The sequence below is a fragment of the Oncorhynchus kisutch genome, linkage group LG19 (assembly GCF_002021735.2).
Source record: "Oncorhynchus kisutch isolate 150728-3 linkage group LG19, Okis_V2, whole genome shotgun sequence".
NCBI classification, from domain to species: Eukaryota; Metazoa; Chordata; class Actinopteri; order Salmoniformes; family Salmonidae; genus Oncorhynchus; species Oncorhynchus kisutch.
Genome location: NC_034192.2, coordinates 25,339,885 through 25,360,846, shown reverse-complemented (window position 1 = coordinate 25,360,846; position 20,962 = coordinate 25,339,885). Strand labels below are relative to the sequence as shown.

Below are 20,962 nucleotides of genomic sequence, written 5' to 3'. Positions count from 1 at the left end.
ACACGCTTTGAGGATAACACAGTGCCACCAACTCGGCCCGCTACCAAGGACTGTGGGCTCTCCTTCTCCATGGCCGACGTGAGTAAAACATTTAAACGTGTTAACCCTCGCAAGGCTGCCGGCCCAGACGGCATCCCTAGCCGCGTCCTCAGAGCATGTTCAGACCAGCTGGCTGGTGTGTTTACGGGCATCTCACTATCCCAGTCTGCTGTCCCCACATGCTTCAAGATGGACACCATTGTTCCTGTACCCAAGAAGGCAAAGGTAACTGAACTTAATGACTATCGCCCAGTAGCACACATAGCACTCATCTCTGTCATCATGAAGTGCTTTGAGAGACTAGTCAAGGATCAAATCACCTCTATCTTACCTGCCACCCTAGACCTACTTCAATTTGCTTACCACCCCTTTAGATCCACAGACAATGCAATCGCCATCACTCTGCACACTGCCCTATCCCATCTGGATAAGATGATGGTACCATAGTACCCTCCAAGCTCATCATTAAGTTCAAGGCCCTGGGTCTGAACCCCATCCTGTGCAACTGGGTCCTGGCCTTCCTGACAGGCCGCCCCCAGGTGGTGAATGTAGGAAACATCACCTCGACTCTGCTGATCCTCAACACTGGGGCCCCACAAGGGTGCGTGCTCAGCCCCCTCCTGTACTCCCTGTTCACCCATGACTTTTTGCACACGACGAGATTGCACACTTTTTGCACACACGAGTTTGCACACGACACAACAGTAGTAGGCTTGATTACCAACGATAACGAGACAGCCTACAGGGAGGAGGTGAGGGCTCTGAGAGTGTGGTGCCTGGAAAACAACCTCTCACTCAACGTCAACAAAACAAAGGAGATGATCGTGGACTTCAGGAAACAACAAAGGGTGCACCCCCCTTATCTACATCGATGGGCCCTCAGTGGATGGAGAAGGTGGAAAGCTTCAAGTTCCTTGGCGTACACATCACTGACAAACTGAAATGGACCACCAACACAGACAGTGTGGTCAAGAAGGTGCAACAGAGCCTCTTCAACCTCAGGAGGCTAAAGAAATTAGTCTTGTCACATAAAACTCTCACAAACTTTTACAGATGCACAATTTAAAGCATCCTGTTGGGCTGTATTCCCACCTGGTATGGCAACTGCACCACCCGCAACCACAAGGCTCTCCAGAGGGTGGTGCGGCCTGCCCAACCCATTACCGGGAGCAAACTACCCACCCTCCAGGACACCTTCAGCACCCGATGTAACAGGAAGGACAAAAAGATAATTGAGGACATCAACCACTCGATCCAATACCTGTTCACCCTGCTATCATCCAGAAGGTGAGGACAGTACAGGTGCATCACAGCTGGGACCGAGAGACTGAAAAACAGCTTCTATCTCAAGGCCATCAGACAGTTAAACAGCGATCACTAGCACGTTAGAGGCTGCTGCCTATAGGCATAGACTAGAAATCACTGGCTACTGTAAGGAATGGAACACTAGTCACTTTAATGTTTACTTATATCTGGCATTACTCATATCATATGCTGTATTCTATACTATTCTACGGTATCTTAGTCACTTAATGTTTACATATCTTGCGTTACTCATCTCACATGCATATACTGTTTTCTATACTATTCTACTGTAGTTCAGTTCCGCTCTGACAACGCTCATCCAGATGTATATAGTCTTAATTCATTCCTACTTATATTTGTGTGTATTCGGTATATGTTGTGTAATTTGTTAGATATTACTTGTTATATATTACTGCACTGTCGGAGCTAGAAGCGCAAGCATTTCGCTACACCCGCAATAACATCTGCAAATCACCTGTATGTGACCAGGAAAATTTGATTTGATCTTTTACAAAATAGGGCCATCTTCCGTATACCAACCCCCCTTCCCCCACCTTGTCAGAACATAACTGATTGGCTCAAACCAATTAAGAAGGAAAGAAATTCCACAAATTAACTTTTATCAAGGCACACATGTTAATTGAAATGCATTCCAGGTGACTATCTCATGAAGCTGGTTGAGAGGATGCTACTTTGAAGAATCTCAAATATAAAATATTTTTGGATTAGTTTAACACTTTTTTGGTTACTACATGATTCCAAATGTGTTATTTAATAGTGTGTATGTCTTCACTATTATTCTACAATGTGGAAAATGTAAAAATAAAGAAAAACCATTGAATAAGTAGATGTGTTTAAACTTTTGACTAGTACTGTACATCAGTATGTCAGTTGTTTTGCTCACAGGCCTCAGAAGACTCACAGGCCTCTCATGTATAGGGCAGACACTTTCTTTAGATTCTTTGAGGGGTGACTATCTGTTTTTGCATGTAGTGCATCTGTTGTTAATCAATGCATTTGTATGGGCTAATAGAAGTAAGGCGAAATACATTTTTTACATCAAATATATATATATATATTTTTTTTTTGATACCTACAATTTTTATTTAGCCTTACTGCTTATTAGTCCATACAAACGCATTGAATAACAGATGGAACAACAGATAGTCCCCCCACAAAAAATCTAAAGGAAGTTTGTCTTACAATTATTTTCTTTTTTTCAATCAAATCTTTTGTTGATACTTCAAGGGGTCTTAAAATTCAAAATCAAATAGCTAAATTATCTTTGGTGTGACCTTCTTAAAACAATTCAATATAGCTTAGTAGAACCCACCTCCTCCCCCGGCTTAGACTCTTATGGGATAGTATGTTTGCTAATATAAACAAAACAGGCAGGCAGGTAGAAAAAGAAAGCACTATCTGGCATAAATGGAAAATAACTAGAGAAATTAAATTTCCTGAGAAGTTGTGCAAAAGCTTCCTCTTTTGGGGCTTGTTGGGGAATATATAAAAACTTTTAAAAATCAGTTGGTTAGTTTTCACCCTTTTTTTCTATTAGACTGCAATATAAATATTGTTTTCATAGTTCTAAAAACTGTATACCAACAGGTTATTCATGTTATAATCAACTACTTCTGCTTTAACGATGAACCCATAGGACACAGCAACAGATATTCACCCACTTTACTAGGTCAAACTACAGTCTAAACAGCAGGATTCTCTTTAAAATATATTTGTATTTTCTCTTTCCAAATCCACATTATTATTTTTTTCTGCAAAAAAAATGTTTGTAAAAGATTACCACTATGGTTGGACCAGATGAACTGTAATAGACCTCTGTGAGTCTGTCTGTTTCATCTGTTTCATGGCAGCTGTTTGAAACCTATGAGGCTTCAACTCCATTCCTTTTCCAACAAATGAAGACCAGTAGAGTTATTTTGGTTGGACAGAGAGCTCTGTGGGGCAGGGCTACAACAACTGGTCATTGGTGTGCTGCTCTCTGTCTGACTCTGCTTTGCCTGGCTGGCCCGGCGAAGGGGCGTGAGAGGGGTGGGCGACGCTGGGCAGGCTGTGTGTTATGGGCACGGCATTAGGAACGATTCCCTCTGTAGGCGGAGGGAGCTCCCCAGAGGCCAAACTCACAACACCAGGAGGGTACCTGAGATAAGGAGAGGATGAATCAGAAAATGCTATAGCACTTGTAAATGCATATACAGTACCGGTATCTACTTTACTTTATCAACAGTGGGTTCAATACCTGTAGGGCCCATTGAGCTCAGGATGAATGACAGCAGGGTCCATATTGACCCAGTGAGTAGTCTGGGACAGGAACTCTTTATTCACACAGTTCTTTAGGCTGTCTGGAATACGACCTGGAAGCAGGAACCAGTCATTGATGAAGCACAACGCCGTTATAAGAGAGTTTGTTATTGTGGCTTTGCTGTTGTTTATTAGTGAGAGGGGAGCCTGGGAGCCTGATACATTTCCCTTTGGGGAAAACAATAATCAACCCAAGAATACCCATTATTAGTGTAACAGGTATGTTACCTGAAATGGCTCGTCGGATCTCCAGGGCTGCCTCCTCTCTCATCTCAATAGAAGCCTGTTCGCTGTACCAGGTAGCGTGGGGAGTACATATCAGGTTAGGAGCATCTTTCAGAGGTCCCTGGCTGAAGCTGAGAAAAAGGAAACCAAGTTGCGTAATATTAGACTCTCCTCAACACAGTGGGAAAAGAATATGATCAAAATGGAGACAGTATAAGAATATAAGAATATAAGAGTAATGTAAAGGGAGCTAACCCGAAGGGCTCTGTCTCGTGGACGTCCAGGGCTGCCCCTCGTATCCTCCCCTCTTTCAGGGCCTGTGCCAGGGCCTTCTCATCCACGAGCCCCCCTCGGGCCGTGTTAACCAGGAACACACCCTGGCGTATCTACAACAGACCATATAAAATATGTAAACAATGCAGTGCACAACTGTAAATTAAATGTCTTAGTAGGTTTAGGTTTAATTTATTTGCACCAAAGCAAATAAGTGATGAACAACAATACAGATAAAAACAAATAAATACAAAACGGTGTGCAGGTGTATATGTAATACAAGTACAAAAATGTAACATGTTTGTTAAAACAGATAACAAAACCCGCTAATCATAAATGTACAAATTAACTGATCAGCAATCACAAAAAATAATAAACAGTATATCATTTTGTTGCTATGTGTGTGTGCATGTGTGGATGTGAGTGTGTGAGAGATGGGATACATGGAGATTACTGATGAGTAGTTTGGTTTCATCAAGCTGACCCCCTGTCTTTGCTTGTTATTGAGGGATGATGAGGTTTTGGCAATGTGAAGATAAGAATTCCAGAGTACGGTACCTCTGTATCTGATAGAGAATTGACTATGTGAGGTGTGGCAGTGGGGAGTGTGAAGGTTATCACAGTGTTATATAGATGGATTTCAGAATTAACCTATAAAAATCCATTTAAAGGGTTTAGGTAAACTGTCTGGGAGGTATGAGTATTTGTAGATGAAAATTCATAATTGACATACATTGTGGTAAATATACAAGATATTGAGTTTCTTAAACAAAGGAGCAGATGGAGCCAGGTAATTAGAGGTGGCTAGTCTTTGCACATTTCTTTTATATGATGAGTAATGTGTGCATGTTGGAGGCATATGTACTGGCCCAGACAATATTACAGTAAATGAGATATGGGTAAATTAAGCTAGAGTAAAAAGTTAGGAAGCGTGCCTGATGAACTAAACCACTAATATTTCTGATGATACTGTCAGGCGTGTGCGTACTTGTGCTGAAGTCAGGTGCAGGAGGGCAGAGAATTGTGAACAGGTGCACACTTTATTTCGGCAGGAGAGACATACAGACTGACGCAACTGCTTCCAAAAAACCTCCAGCCAACAAGGCAAAGTGTATAATGCGCAAAACAGTCGCAACACATCAAATGTACACAAAACAGGCTTCGTGAAATAACACGGGAAAAAAGCACACAAGCCTAGTGCGTTCAAAAACACGTAACACACAAACAATCTACCACAAAGACGTGAGGGGGAACAAAGAAATACATACGTGTAGTGTAATTGGGGAATGAAAACCAGGTGTGCAAGGAACAAGACAAAACAAATGGATACATCCAAAATGGAGCAGCGATGGCTAGAAAGCCGGTGACGTCGAAACGCCGCCCGAACAAGGAGAGGAGCCGACTTCTGCGGAAGTCGTGACAGATGCCAACAGATTTCATCACTTCGATGGGATAGTTGTTTGATGACTTTCCAAGTTGACTTTATATTATTTAAGGATTCTTGGAATTAGTAAAATATATATTTGGGGAATATCCAAAGTAGGTGCGTAAATTTGTTCTCATACTTTTTGTAATTTGCAGAATTCAGGTGAGAGGGATTTGAGAGAATTTTTTGAGACTGGTTGTGACCAAGGTTTCCAGCACCCTTCTAGTGCTCTCACGTGGTTTAACTCAGGGAAAGCAGAGGTGAAAAACAGAGTTGAAAGATGTGAGAAGTCTGGTAAGCACACTCCACAACGGCCTGATTATAACATTTTTCCCATGAAATATCATCAATCAACATTTTAAAGCACAATTCATTTTGTTAAATATTCTACATTTAATGCTCCTAATCATTCCCATCTGTTCATTTCCAGCTGCCAAAGAGAAGTGGAAAATTGGAAAGTGGTCAGAAATGTCAGGATAAAGTAAACCTGTATTAGCGACATTATTCAAAGAATTTGTAAAAAATATTATCAATAAGGGTGGCAGATAAACTGGTCACTCTAGTGGGCTTATAGATGAAGGGATACATATAGCTGGAGTATAAAGTATTCAAAAAGTCAGATATCAGTGAGTGGTTCTTACTTGTAAAATGTATATTGTAATCACCCAATAGAAAACACATTTTATGTTATTATTAATCACATTCTCATTTGATGCTATAAGATCTGACTGTAGTTTTGACAGACCAACATTATAATCCGCATATACAATACCAGTCAAATGTTTGGACACAAATCAAATGCAAATAGTCTGGATAGCCATTTGATTAGATGTTCAGGAGTCATATGACATGGGGGTAGAAACTGTTTAGAAGCCTTTTGGACCTACACTTGGCGCTCCGGGACCGCTTGCCGTGCGGTAGAAGAGAGAACAGTCCATGACTAGGGTGGCTGGAGTCTTTGACAATTTTTAGGGCCTTCCTCTGACACCGCCTGGTATAGAGGTCCTGGATGGCAGGAAGCTTGGCCCCAGTGATGTACTGGGCCGTACACACTACTCTCTGTAGTGCGTTTCGGTCGGAGGCCGAGCAGTTGCCATACCAAGCAGTGATGCAACCTGTCAGGATGCTCTCGATGGTGCAGCTGTAAAACCTTTTGAGGATCTGAGGACCCATGCCAAATGCCAGCGTGGCAGATGTGTTGTTACCTACCCTTACCAGTTGCAGAGGGAGTTGTTTAGTCCCAGGGTCGTTGGTGGTAAGGGACTATGGTGGTCTGCATGAACCATGTTGGTATTACAGACTCAGACAGGGAGAGGTTGAAAATGTCCGTGAAGACACTTGCCAGTTGGTCAGCGCATGTTCGAAGTACACGTCCTGGTAATCCGTCTGGCCCTGCGGCCTTGTGACTACCTATAAAAGGTATTTCTTTTAAATGTCTTTAAAAGTCACTGTGGGGACGACATCATCGATGCACTTATTGATGAAGCCAGTGACTGATGTGGTCTACTCCTCAAAGCCATCGGAAGAATCTCGGGAACATATTCCAGTCCCTGCTAGCAAAACAGTCCTGTAGTTTAGCATCTGCTTCATCTGACCACTTTTTTATTGACCGAGTCACTGCTTCATTTTTTTGCTTGTAAGCAGGAATCAGGAGGATAGAATTATGGTCAGATTTGTCAAATGGAGGGCAAGGGAGAGCTTTGTACACGTCTCTGTGTGTGCAGTAAAGGTGGTCTAGAGTTTTTTTCCCTCTGGTTGCACATTTAACAATCTGATTAGAAATGTTGTAACATGGATTTAAGCTTCCCTGCATTAAAGTCCCTGGCCACCAGGAGCTGGATGAACATTTTCCTGTTTGCTTATGGAGGTATACAGCTCATTGAGTGAGGTCTTATTGCCAGCATCGGTCTGTGGTGGTATGTAGACAGCTACGAAAAATACAGATGAAAACTCTCTAGGTAGATAGTGTGGTCTACAGGTTATCATGAGATACTCTACCTCGTGAGACTTCCTTAGATATCGTGCACCAGCTGTTTACAAATATGCATAGGCCCACGCCCCGTGTCTTACCAGAGGCTGATTACCAGAGGCACACCTACTCAGGGTTTTTCTTTATTTTTACTATTTTCTACATTGTAGAATATTAGTGAAGACATCAAAACTATGAAATAACATCAAAACTATGAAATAAAAGTGTTAAATTAAAATATATTTTAGATTTTTTTTTAAGTGCTTTAGGACTATGAGAACACCTCTGAGCAGTCAGGTAGGCTATTTGGAGTGTTTATTCGACTGGAGACATTTTCTATAAAATATGTCCCTCCCCCACTTCTAAAAACAAAGTTGTCCACCTGTATTGTACAATATGTGTCCCCCCTTTTTGTAGGCCTAATTTAGATTGTGTGTGTACGTGCGTCATGTCCTTGACCTGTTTGATGGTGAAGTCATTGATGAGGTGGTGGTTTTGCTCATTGAGGCTGCAGTGGAGGGTGACACAGTCGCTGTGGAAAAGCAGGTCCTGGAGGGTGTTTACACGCTGCAGGCCCAGGGCTCGCTCCACCCCGTCAGACAGGTATGGGTCATAGAAGATCACATTGAACCCAAACGCTTTGGCTCTGAGCGCTACACCCTGGCCTACACGGCCTGAGGATACACAACACAACATGGACATTTGAGTAATTCACAGACATGTAAATACTGTAATTACACCAAAGGGATGCAATAAAGGTTAAATCCTTACAGCATATACCATGCCTGTTTTGTAACAATTCACAGCAAACAATGGCATATAGAAAAACTATCGAACACTATTGAACAATCCCATATCTAAACAACCAATTATCCACAATCGTATTTTCAGCTAATACCTAGTTGGGTAGTGTAATACAACATTGTACTGAAAGATCTCTGACTAACCGAGGCCGATGATGCCAAGTGTCTCCCCGCGGATCCGCGCCGCACCGGACGCCACCTCTCTGATCTGCTCCACGCTCTGTACCCTGGTGCCCTCGCGCAGTGCCTGGTGAAGCCACGTGGTTCGTCTGTACAAGTTCAGGATGTGACACAGTGTGGAGTCTCCTCTACACTGTCTCCTCCACAGACGCTGCTGGCATGTTACACACTGCTATCCCTATTGGGGGAGAGGACTATTGTAAACAGCTACTCGTAGTGTAAGGTGGAGTAACGTAAGGTAAGTATAGTTTACTATATCAAAAAGTTGTTTTTATTATGGAGTGCTGAGCAGTTGCACTTTGTTTTAAATGGAAATCCATAACATGCAGAAAATTATATAATATTTGACCTAGTAAGCCTGCATGTCTTTGGGTGGACATCTGTATAAAGTTGAGAAAGAGTAATGCAGGGCCTCACCTAAATCTCTAGCCGACTTGATGTCGATATTGTCGAAGCCGCTGCCTATGCGAACGATGATCCGAATTTCTCCAGGTCCTCCCTCATTAGCGTGAGGGTGTGGTACATCAGAGCTCCTACAGCCTCGTGCAGTACCTGCCAACAGAAAGCTCTCAGGTTTAGTGCACAGAGGACAGTTGTATAGCACCCTTCAATAATAGACACTTTGAACTAATATGTCATCAGAATTAAAAGCAAACTGAATTAACTGTGGCTGTGTTGTTTACTCCAAAGGCCCTGACATGGGCTCTCCGTTGGGCTCTTGTAGTAGAAGCTAATCTTTCAAATCAAATTTTATTGGTCGCATACACATATTTAGCAGATGTTATTGCGGGTGTAGCGGAATGCTTGTGTTCCTAGCTCCAACAGTGCAGTAGTTTCTAACAATTCACAATACAATACACAAATCTAAAAATGGGGCAAGGGCAAGGCAGGGCAGGGCAGCACCTTCTCATGGATCTCCTGGGTGGACTGAGGATCACAGAAGTGAGCCACGTCTTTCAGGATTGGCATCTCTATGGTGCAGTCATGCCCGTCCAGCAGGGCCACCAGGGGCCGTGGGTTCATGGTCCCATTCATGATAGGCGGTCGGATGCCTGAAGACAGAGAGAGTGGACGGGTAAAACATACTGTATTTGACATCATATTTTACTGGTATGGGTTGTGAATTTGACATGGTGTGTGGGAAAATTGCAGTTGTGTTTATGAGCATATACACTGAGTATACAAAGCATTAAGAACCCCCTGCTCTTTCCATGACATAGACTGAGCAAGTGAATCCAGGTGTAAGCAATAATCCCATATTGATGTCACTTGTTAAATCCACTTTAGTCAGTTTAGATAAAGGGGAGGAGACGGGTTAAAGAAGGATTTTTAAGCGTTGAGACAATTGAGACATGGAGGGCAAAACAAAAGATTTCAGTGCCTTTGAACGGGGTATGGTAGCAGATGCCAAGCGCATCTGCTACCATGTGTCAAGAACTGCAACGCTGCTGGGGTTTTCATGCTCAATAGTTTCCTGTGTGTATCAAGAATGGTCCACCACCCAAAGGGCATCCAGCCAACTTGACACAACTGTGGGAAGCACTTCTGCGGGGGGGGGGGGGGGGGGGGACTCAATAATAGGAAGGTGTTCCTAATGTTTGGTATACTTTTCCACCTATAATCCACCATAAATCCAGTTGTTAGCTGGTCTGTTAATGGATCCCATGCTAGTAAAAAAAAATCCTAAATGGGGTCTCATACTTGGTTTCTTAATTATTCCCAGTTTTAAAAAGGCAATTTTGCATCCATGACTCTGGAAAGCAATTCAAAATGTTAAAGGTTTTCTTTATGCATGTTTTTTTACAAGCCGCCAGAAGCAGACCTTTTCATACTGTGACTTCAAACCTCTCAAAATGTGTCAATAAATGAGAAATATACCCCCTGATGTTGCAATTAATCAAATTGAAAATTACAGTGAAAGTGGTAACTAAGTCATAAATGACTTGGGGCATTAAGAAAATGTTGCAGTTTTAACAGCCCAGTGCAGTCAAAAATGAGATTTCACTGTGTTTTATATATCTTTCCACACTATGAGGTTGAAATAATATGGTTAGCTGTGGCTGTGAATTTGCCTTTCACAAATTTCAAAATACAATACCGTTTTGGAATGCAAATGCGTACTACTGACAGTGACGCACAAATATCATAACACCCCCCAAAAATGCTAACCCCTGCTATTATAATGGTGAGAGGTTAGCAGGTCATGGGTGTATGATATTTGAATGTCTGTAACTTTCTCACGTCTCAATATTGATGATTCATTCAGGACTTTCCATAATCATGGTAGCATCCACATTAATGTAGAAATCTTTGGAAACATACACTACATTACCAAAAGTATGTGGACACCTACTCAAACATCTAATTCCAAAATCATGGGCATTAATATGGAGTTGTTCACCACTATACTGCTATAACAGTCTCCACTTTTATAATTGTTTCCCCCTTTTCTCCCCAATTGGTAGTTACAGTCTTGTCCCATTGCTCCTTTAACCCGAATGCCAGCCGCACCAACGTGTCAAAGAAAACACTGTACAACGTGTCAGAGTGCATGCGTCCAGCCCGCCACAGGAGTTGCTAGAGTGTGATGGGACAAGGACATCCCAGCCAGCCAAACACTCCCCTTATCCGACAACATTGGGCCAATTTTGTGCCACCTCATGGGTCTCCAGCTGCGACACATTGATTGATTGAACCCGGGTCTGTAGTGATGCCTCACTGCGATGCAGTGCCTTAGACCCCTGCGCCACTCAAGAGGCACACTGTTTTGGGAAGGCTTTTCACTAGATATTGGAACATTGCTGCGGGGACTTGCTTCCATTCAGCCGCAATAGCATTAGTGAGGTCGGTGTTCTAATTCATCCCAAAGGTGTTAGATTGGGTTGAGGTCACGGCTTTGTGCAAGCCAGTCAAGTTCTTCCACACCGATCTTGGCAAACCATTTCTGTATGGACCTCGCTTTGTGCATGGGGGCATTGTCATGCTGAAACAGGAAAGGGCCTTCCCCAAACTGTTGCCACAATGTTGGAAGCACAGAATCGTCTAGAATGTCATTGTATGTTGTAGCGTTAAGATTTCACTGGAACTAAGGGGCCTAGCCCGAACCACGAAAAACAGCCCCAGACCATTATTCCTCCTCCACCAAACTTTATAGTTGGCACTATACATTGGGGCAGGTAGCGTTCTCCTGGCATCCGCCAAACTCAGACCTCAGACTGGGGCAAAGGTTCACCTCCCAACAGGACAACAACCCGAAGCACACAGCCAAGACAACGCAAGAGTGGCTTCGGGAACAAGTCTCTGAATGTCCTTGAGTGGCCCAGCCAGAGAGCGGACTTGAACCCGATCGAACATCTCTGGAGAGACCTGAAAATAGCTGTGCAATCTGACAGAGCTTGAGAGGATCTGCAGAGAAGAATGGGAGAAACTCCACAAATACAGGTGTGCCAAGCTTTTAGCATTATACCCAAGAAGACTCAAGGCTGTAATCACTGCCAAAGGTGCTTTAACAAAGTACTGAGCAATGGGTCTGAATACTTATGTAAATGTGATATTTCCGTTTTTTTTATATACATTTGCAAAAATGTCAATCTGTTTTTGCTTTGTAATTATGGGGTATTGAGTGTAGATTGATGAGGGGAAATAAACAATTTAATCATTTTAGAATACGGTTGTAACGTAACAAAATGTGGAAAAAGTCAAGGGGTGTGAATACTTTCCAAATGCACTGTATATGGCGCCGGACCGTTATGAAAATGTGGTGCCTGACATATGACCGGCAGCATTTTAATTGACCAGACATTTGAGAAATTTACTGGATCCATATGCATTAGGTGTGTAACCTGATTAGGACGTCCATTCACTGTGCTCAGAATGACAGAAATCACGTTTAAATTATAGTAATTTATTTTAACAAAACATGCAAGTCGAGAATGCAATGAAAGGCTTCTTACCAAATTCCGATGTGCATTGAAGATATTAGAATAGCTGTACACATTTTCCCCAGCCAACAAGATGAGTAATGAACAGCAAAATCACTAGCCTATGTCAATCTATTATGCCCCATAGTATACAAAATTACCTATTCTGCTGGTCAGCTTGTCGAGAAAGAAATAGCCTATTGCTAAGAAACTCTGGAACAATTGTGGAACGATAGATCACAAATTCATACAACCATTAAGTCTGATGCATTAGATCAGAATGTTTTGCTTAAAATGTTGATCAACTATTATTTCATCACATTATAAGCGCAGCAATGCGCACAAGGCCATAGGCTACGCGCGAATGTTAGTTTCATAATACAATTAGAAGAAAACACTGTTGTCAAAGTGACAGAGATTAAAATATCCATTAGAAATGTAGAAAGAGGGGAAATCTAAAGACGCAATAACAATAGAACGTGAGAGAAATAGGCTACTGGTTTCAATGGCAAATAATTATCAAATAATTGCCTCCACGGATATGGTCATACTTTGCCTAGGATACTTTGAAACAAGCTTAAACATGCTTCAAAATAGGTAGTAAAATCTTCAGGTAGTAAAATTAATATACATATGTTTTCAAAATGCATACTGCCTCCATATCATTGCAAAGTGGTGTGTTACACGCTGATGAAACCTGTCTTCCTGCCAATGATGTCACCATTGCCCTTGATTTTAAGCAATGTTGTGCTGCTATTTTTATTGACTTGGCCAAAGCTTTTGATATGGTAGACCATTCCATTCTTGTGGGCCAGCTAATGAGTATTGGTGTTTCTGAGGGGTCTTTGGCCTGGTTTGCTAACTAACTCTCTCAAAGAGTGCAGTGTATAAAGTCAGAACATCTGCTGTCTCAGCCACTGCCTGTCACCAAGGCAGTACCCCAAGGCTCGGTCCTATGCCCCAAGCTCTTCTCAATTTACATCAACAACATCTCTCAGGCAGTAGGAAGCTCTCTCATCCTTTTACATGCAGATGATACAGTTTTATACTCAGCTGGCCCTTCCCGGGATTTTGAGTTAAACGCTCTACAACAAAGTTTTCTTAGTGTTCAACTGCCCTTAACCTGGTTCTGAACACCTCCAAAACAAAGGTCATGTGGTTTGGTAAGAAGAATGCCCCTATCCCCACAGGTGTGATTACTACCTCTGAGGGTTTATAGCTTGAAGTAGTCACCTCATACAAGTACTTGGGAGTATGGCTATAGGGTACACTGTCCTTCTCTCAGCACATATCAAAGCTGCAGGCTAAAGTTACATCTTGACTTGGTTTCCTCTATCGTAATCGCTCCTCTTTCACCCCAGCTCCCAAACTAACCCTGATTCAGATTACCTTCCTACCCATGCTAGATTACGGAGATGTAATTTATAGATCGGCAGGTAAGGGTGCTCTTGAGCGGCTAGATGTTATTTACCATTCAGCCATCATATTTGCCACCAAAGCTCCTTATAGGACACATCACTGCACACTAGACTCCTCTGTAAACTGGTCATCCCGTCGCAAGACCCACTGGATGATGATAATTTATAAAATCTTCTTAGGCCTCACTCCCCCCTATCTGAGATATTCACTGCAGCCCTCATCCTCCATATACAGCCAGTCACATTCTGTTAAAGGTCCCCAAAGCACACATCCCTGGGCCGCTCTTCTTTTCAGTTTGCTGCAGTTAGCGACTGGAACGAGCTGCAACAAACACTCAAACTGAACAGTTTAATCGGAATCTCTTCATTCAAAGACTCAATCATGGACACTCTTACTGACGGTTGTAGCTACTTTGCATGATGTATTTTTGTCTCTACCTTCTTGCCCTTTGTGCTGTTGTCTGTGCCCAATAATATTTGTACCGTGTTTTGTGCTGCTACCATGTTGTGCTGCTGCCATGTTGTCATGTTGTGTTGCTACAATGCTGTGTTGTCATGTGTTGCTGAATTGCTATGTTGTTGTTTTAGGACTCTATGTAGTGTTGTGTTGTCTCTCTTGTCGTGATGTGTGTTTTGTCCTATATATTTTTATGTATTTAATTGTTTTAATCCCAGCCCCCTTCCCCGCAAGAGGCCTTTGCCCTTTTGGTAGGCCGTCATTGTAAATAAGAATTTGCCTAGTTAAATAAAGGTTAAATAAAAATAAAAATAAAAAAAATATGCATTTGAATGGTGAATGGGAAGGATGTATCAATTAGGCTACCATGAGAAATATGGCTATAAATAGTAGCTCTTTTTAATCGTGGCCATAATAACTTTTTTTAACAAACGATTGCATTTAGAACTTTTGCGCAATGATTGGGCTGTCTGACAGATTTTCAACTCAAAGACTTAGCTGTGCGCTTGTGATAAATAAAATACATAACGAATATACACACTGCAATTTAATTCCACAAAATTATGCAAATTAACCCATAGACTGATAAGCACGACCGGTCAAATATATTTACATTTACTGGTATATTCACCAATGAGAAGGCAAAAAAAACATTATTTCGCAATGTGATTTTTTTTCTTCTCCTGGTCAATTGGTGCCAATCTTATTTTATAAATGTCTTTATCAGCCAAAAGCCCAGACAAGTGACCTGGAAGATCTTAAATTATCGGACATTTGAGAAATGTACCGTATGCATTGGCTGTTTAACCACCCACACAGCCACCACCACCAACATATTGTCTAAATTAGCCACAATTACATGTCCTTCAAATAGCCTATAAAAACATATTTTGTTTCATTCTGTTGAGACAGTTAAAGAAAACGGGTGGTAACGCGAATGTCTAGCAACCTAAAGGTTGCATATTTGAATCTCATCATGGACAACTTTAGCATTTTAGCTAATTAGCAACTTTGCAACTACTTACTGCTTTTTAGCTACTTTTGGAGTTACTTCGCATGTTAGCTAACTCTTCCCCTAAACCCTAACTTCAAGCCTTTAACCTAACTCCTAAGCTTTAACCCTAAACTTAACACTTTTTTGATGAAGATGGCTGCCTTTTTATTGGCTCTTAACCAACCGTGCTATTTTGTTTGTTCAATCGCATTGTTTGTAACTTATTTTGTACATAATGTTGCTGCTAACATCTCTTATGACAGAAAAGAGCTTCTGGACATCAGAACAGCAAATACTCACCTCGAATTAGACGAAGAATATTTCTTTAATGAGTCGGACGGGAAGGATATACTCCAAACACCCGTACAGGCCCTCATCTCCGTCATTCGCTGGAGAAAGAAACAGAGATTTTGCGGAAAGAGATCGGGGTGCCTTGTGAGGATCAGGCAACGAGTGGATAATCTGCCTTTGCCATCCGTACTGCTAGCTAACATTCAATCGCTGGGAAATAAATGGAACGAACTGAAAGCACCTATGTCCTAGAAACTGTAATATCTTATGTTTCACAGAGTCGTGGCTGAGCGGCGACATTCATAACATACAGCTGGCGGGTTATACACTCTATCGGCAGGATAGAACAGCAGCCTCTGGTAAGAAACTGGGTGTGGGCCAATGCATATTTGTAAACAACAGCTGATGCAAGATATCTAAGGAAGTCTCGAGGTTTTGCTCGCCTGAGGTAGAGTATCTCATGATAAACTGTAGACCACACTATCTACCTAGAGAGTTTTCATCAGCATTTTTCGTAGCTGTCTACATACCATCACAGTCTGGTGCTGGCACTAAAACCACACTCAATGAGCTGATTATCGCCATAAGCAAACAGGAAAACGCTCATCCAGAGGTGGCACACCTAGTGGCCGGGGACTTTAATGCAGGGAAACTTTAATCAGTTTTACCTCATTACTATCAGCATGTTAAATGTGCAACCAGAGGGAAAAAAACTCTACATCCCCTTTACTCCACACACAGAGAAGCGTACAAAGCTCTCCCTCGCCCTCAGATTTGGCAAATCTGACCTTAATTCTATCCTCCTGATTCCTGCTTACAAGCAAAAATTAAAGCAGGAAGCACCAATGACTCGGTTAATAAAAAAACTGGTCAGAATAGCATGGAGCAGATGCTAAACTACAGGACTGTTTTCATGGCACAACCTGAAATATGTTCCAGGATTCTTCCAATGGCATTGAGGAGTACACCACATGAGTCACTGGCTTCATCAATAAGTGCATCGATGACGTCGTCCTCACAGTGACTGTGCGCACATACCCCAATCAGAAGCCATGGATTACAGGCGACATTCGCACTGAGCTAAAGGGTAGAGCTGCCGCTTTCAACGAGCGAGACTATAACCCGGAAGCTTAGAAGAAATCCCACAATGCCCTCCGACGAACCATCAAACAGGCAATCAATCAAACAGCATCAATACATGACTAAGATCGAATCGTACTACACCGGCTCTGACGCACGTTGGATGTGGCAGGGCTTACAAACTATATCAGACTACAAAGGGAAGCACAGCCGAGAGCTGCCTAGTGACACGAGCCTATCAGACGAGCTAAATAACTTCTATGCTCGCTTCGAGGTGAGTAACACTGCACTGCATCAGCTGTTTTGGCGACTGTGTGATCACGCTCTCTGCAGCTGATATGAGTAAGACCTTTAAACAGATCAACATTCACAAGGCCACAGGGCCAGACGGATTACATGGACGTGTACTCCGAGCATGCGCTGACCAACTGGCAAGTATCTTCACTGACATTTTCAAACTCTCCCTGTCTGAGTCTGTAATACCAACATGTTTCAAGCATACCACCATAGTCCCTGTGCCCAAGAACACTAAGGTAACCTGCATAAATGATTTCCGACCCGTAGCACCCACCTTTGTAGCTATGAAATGCTTTGAAAGGCTGGTCATAGTTCACATCAACACCATTATCCCAGAAACCCTAGACCCCCCCCCCATTTGCATACCGTCCCAACAGATCCACAGATAATGAAATATCTATTGCACTCCACACTGCCCTTTCACACCTGGGCAAAAGGAACACCTATGTGAGAATGCTATTCATTGATTACAGCTCAGCGTTCAACACCATACTGCCCTCAAAGCTCATCACTAAGCTAAGGACCCTGGGACTTAATACCTCCCTTTGCGACTGAATCCTGGACTTCATGACGGGCCACCCCCCAGGTAGTAAGGGTAGGCAACAACACATCCGGCATGCTGATTCTTAACACAGGGGCCCCTTGGGTGTGTGCTCAGTCCCCTCCTGTACTCCCTGTTCAACTGCGCGGCCAAGCACGACTCCAACACCATCATTAAGTTTGCTGACGACAAAGTGATAGGCCTGATCACTGACAATGATGAGACAGCCAATAGGGAGGTGGTCAAACACCTGTCAGTGTGGTGCCAGGGGAACAACCTCTCCCTCAATGTGAGCAAGGAGCTGATCGTGGACTACAGGAAAAAGAGGGCTGAACACGCCCCCATTCACATTGACGGGGCTGTTGTGGAGTGGGTCGAGAGTTCCAAGTTCCTTAGTGTCCACATCACCAACGAACTATCATGGTCCAAACACACCAAGATAGTTGTGAAGAGGGCAAGACAATGCTAAATCCCACTTAGGAGACTGAAAAGATTTGGCATGGGTCCTCAGATACTAGTTCTACAGCTGCACCATCAAGAACATCCTGACCGGTTGCATCTCATGGTATGACAACTGCTCGTCATCCAACCGTAAGGCTCTACAGAGGGTAGTGCGTACGGCCCAGTACATCACTGGGGTCAAGCTTCCTGCCATCCAGGACATATATACTAGGTGGTGTCAGAGGAAGGCCCAAAAAATTGCCAAAGACTCCAGTCACCCAAGTCATAGACTGTTCTCTCTGCTACCGCACAGCAAGCGGTGCCAGAGAGACGACGTCTAGGTCCAAAAGGCTTCTTAAAAGCTTCTACCCCCAAAGCCATAAGACTGCTTATCAATTAATCAATTGTGGCCACCTGGACTATTGCATTGACACCCCCTCCCCCCTTTGTTTTTACACTGCTGCTACTTGCTGTTTATTATCTATGCATAGTCACTTTACCCCTACCTCCATGTACAAATTACCTCGACTAACCCGTACCCCCGCATATTGACGGTACCGGTACCTCCTGTATATAGCCACGTTATTGTTATTTTATTGTGTTACTTATTATTTCAATTTTATTTTGTAAATATTTTCCTAACTCTATTTTCTTAAAACTGCATTGTTGGTCAATAAGGGCTTGTAAGTAAGCATTTCACGGTAAGGTCTACTATACACCTGTTGTATTCGGGCGCATGTGACAAATCAAATTTGATTTGATTTGATCCGAGCTGTCCTTTACTATGCAAGTATGAAATGCTTCAAACATAGCTCTATTTAATTGATTTCCCCACTTATTTAAGATGTCCTCGTATACATTATTTTTCAATACAGCCCAATAAACCCATATTTGCATTGATAGGAAAGGTAGCATCGTAACTGTAACCACCATAAAGAAGGAAAACAAACTGTGCACCTGTGAGCAGCTCAGGCTATGTGATTTATGATCATAGCCAATCTGGCATGAACAAACATGGCGTGACTGTCTCAACCCACTGTTCTGTTCCCACAGGAAATCTCCCTCCTAGGCGAGCCAGGGGAGTATAGACACACCCCTCTCTTCTCCTTCAGCTCCCTCCCTCATTCCCTCCCTACCTCATCCCGCCACCAGCATACACACATGCAGGCGGACACATGCATACTCACCGAGAGACACAAACACCAATACACACACTCAGTCAGTCACGCGAACACACGCACGCACACACACAGTCACTCAGACACAAGTGAGCAAACACACAAACACAATCACACAGGTAAACAGGATCATTAAGCCATGTCTTGTTTGTCTGCGTTTAGATCACAACTGGACTGATCTGCCACAGGGTGTAATTCACTACAAACATGAAAATGATCATGAATGTATATGCCTAGCTCGATTACTGGAGAGTTTTATCAGCCACGTTTGACATTTGTGTTTTAGATCAATGAAAATACAAAAACTATTAGCTAAGCCAACATGATACAAATTCAAAGAAATTAACAAACAATGAATTGTCTTATCACCAATATCCATGGCATTCCATGGCAATACTGACATGTGATCTTTGCATGGGGGTAATTCTGCCAATTTGAGCACCCCATGGGTGAATTGGTATCTTTGTCAATTAGCCTGATTTTAATAACAAGATAAGACACGATCCATTGATCACTGAACTGAACACACCTACGAGCCCAGACTTGAATAATAATAATAATAGAAAAAGATCAAGCAACAAACAAGACCCCCATTGTAGAAAATATGCTGATGTTGTGAATACAATACAAAATACATCCAAGTAACAGACACCAGTATGGGGTGGCAGGTAGCCTAGTGGTTAGAGTGTTGGACTAGTAACTGAAAGGTTGCAAGATCGAATCCCTGAGCTGACAAGGTAAAAATCTATCATTCTGCCCCCGAACAAGGCAGTTAACCCACTGTTCCTAGGCCATCATTGAAAATAAGAATGATTTCTTAAGTGATTTGCCTAGTTAAATAAAGGTCCAATTTAAAAAATGAAGACATGGAAGTATTCACAATACTAGCATGACTACTAAGCACCTACAAAGCTGTTTTCTATCCTTCCTGAATCTGAAGTATTCCAATAGTAGACTGTTCTAGAATCAATGTTTCTTTCTTCCCTGAAAGGAAAATTGGGAAGCAAGTCAGATGGAACTGGAAACACCGTTCCCAACTGCACAATGAATGGGAAGGCCATTTAGGAAGTATGTGCTGTGTGTCTCCTTGCCAGCCCTTGCATTTTTTGAAGGGAAATAGTATTTCTGTCCTTCACCCCTACAGGAGGCTATAGGCTAAGCATACAAGGCATCAACAGAAACATATTCGAGGTTGAAAGCAAGCTATTACAGCATTGTAAGTTGCTGAATGGTAGAGATTAAGATAATAGAGAGAGAGAGAGAGAGGGGGAGAGAGTGGAGGGGGAAGGGAAGGAAGAATACTGTACAGTACACTGTGTACACACCACACAGCGCAATCACAGTTAACATGTGGTCCAATGCACCAAAGGAAAGCTGAATGTTTACCTAAAGGCAAGCCTTTGTTCAGAAAATGCGAGCTTCCCATCTTTTTTCCCAAAAAATAATTTTCACTTCAAGCAAGATATTCATAAAAATCCACAGCATGCGGCAGGTACTTCAATTTCCTTATTGCTTTTCCCTGCCCCTCAGTGGCAAGCATTCCCCTTTGCTCCTTCACTCTCCCTCCCTCTCTCACTTTCTATTTCCACTATCTCTATCACACATGCATACACACACAGAATGCAACTGTCACTGCATTTATGGGAGTGGGAGAGCGTGAGAGCGAGAGAGAGAGAAGGGTGCAAGTGTGAGGTGGCTGAAAGAAAATAAGAGGAATGGGGTGGAGCTAAGGCCAAACAAAATGTATCTTTTGTTTCCTGAAAGACACTCTCCACAGGGTCGGTAAAAAGCTGATGTTTTCGGGTA

General features: G+C 42.6%; 1 pseudogene; it reads right to left on the bottom strand.

Moving 5' to 3' along the window:
- Nucleotides 1-2,578: 2,578 nt before the first annotated feature.
- Nucleotides 2,579-20,737, bottom strand: LOC109910094 (C-terminal-binding protein 1-like; annotated as a pseudogene).
- Nucleotides 20,738-20,962: the final 225 nt, after the last annotated feature.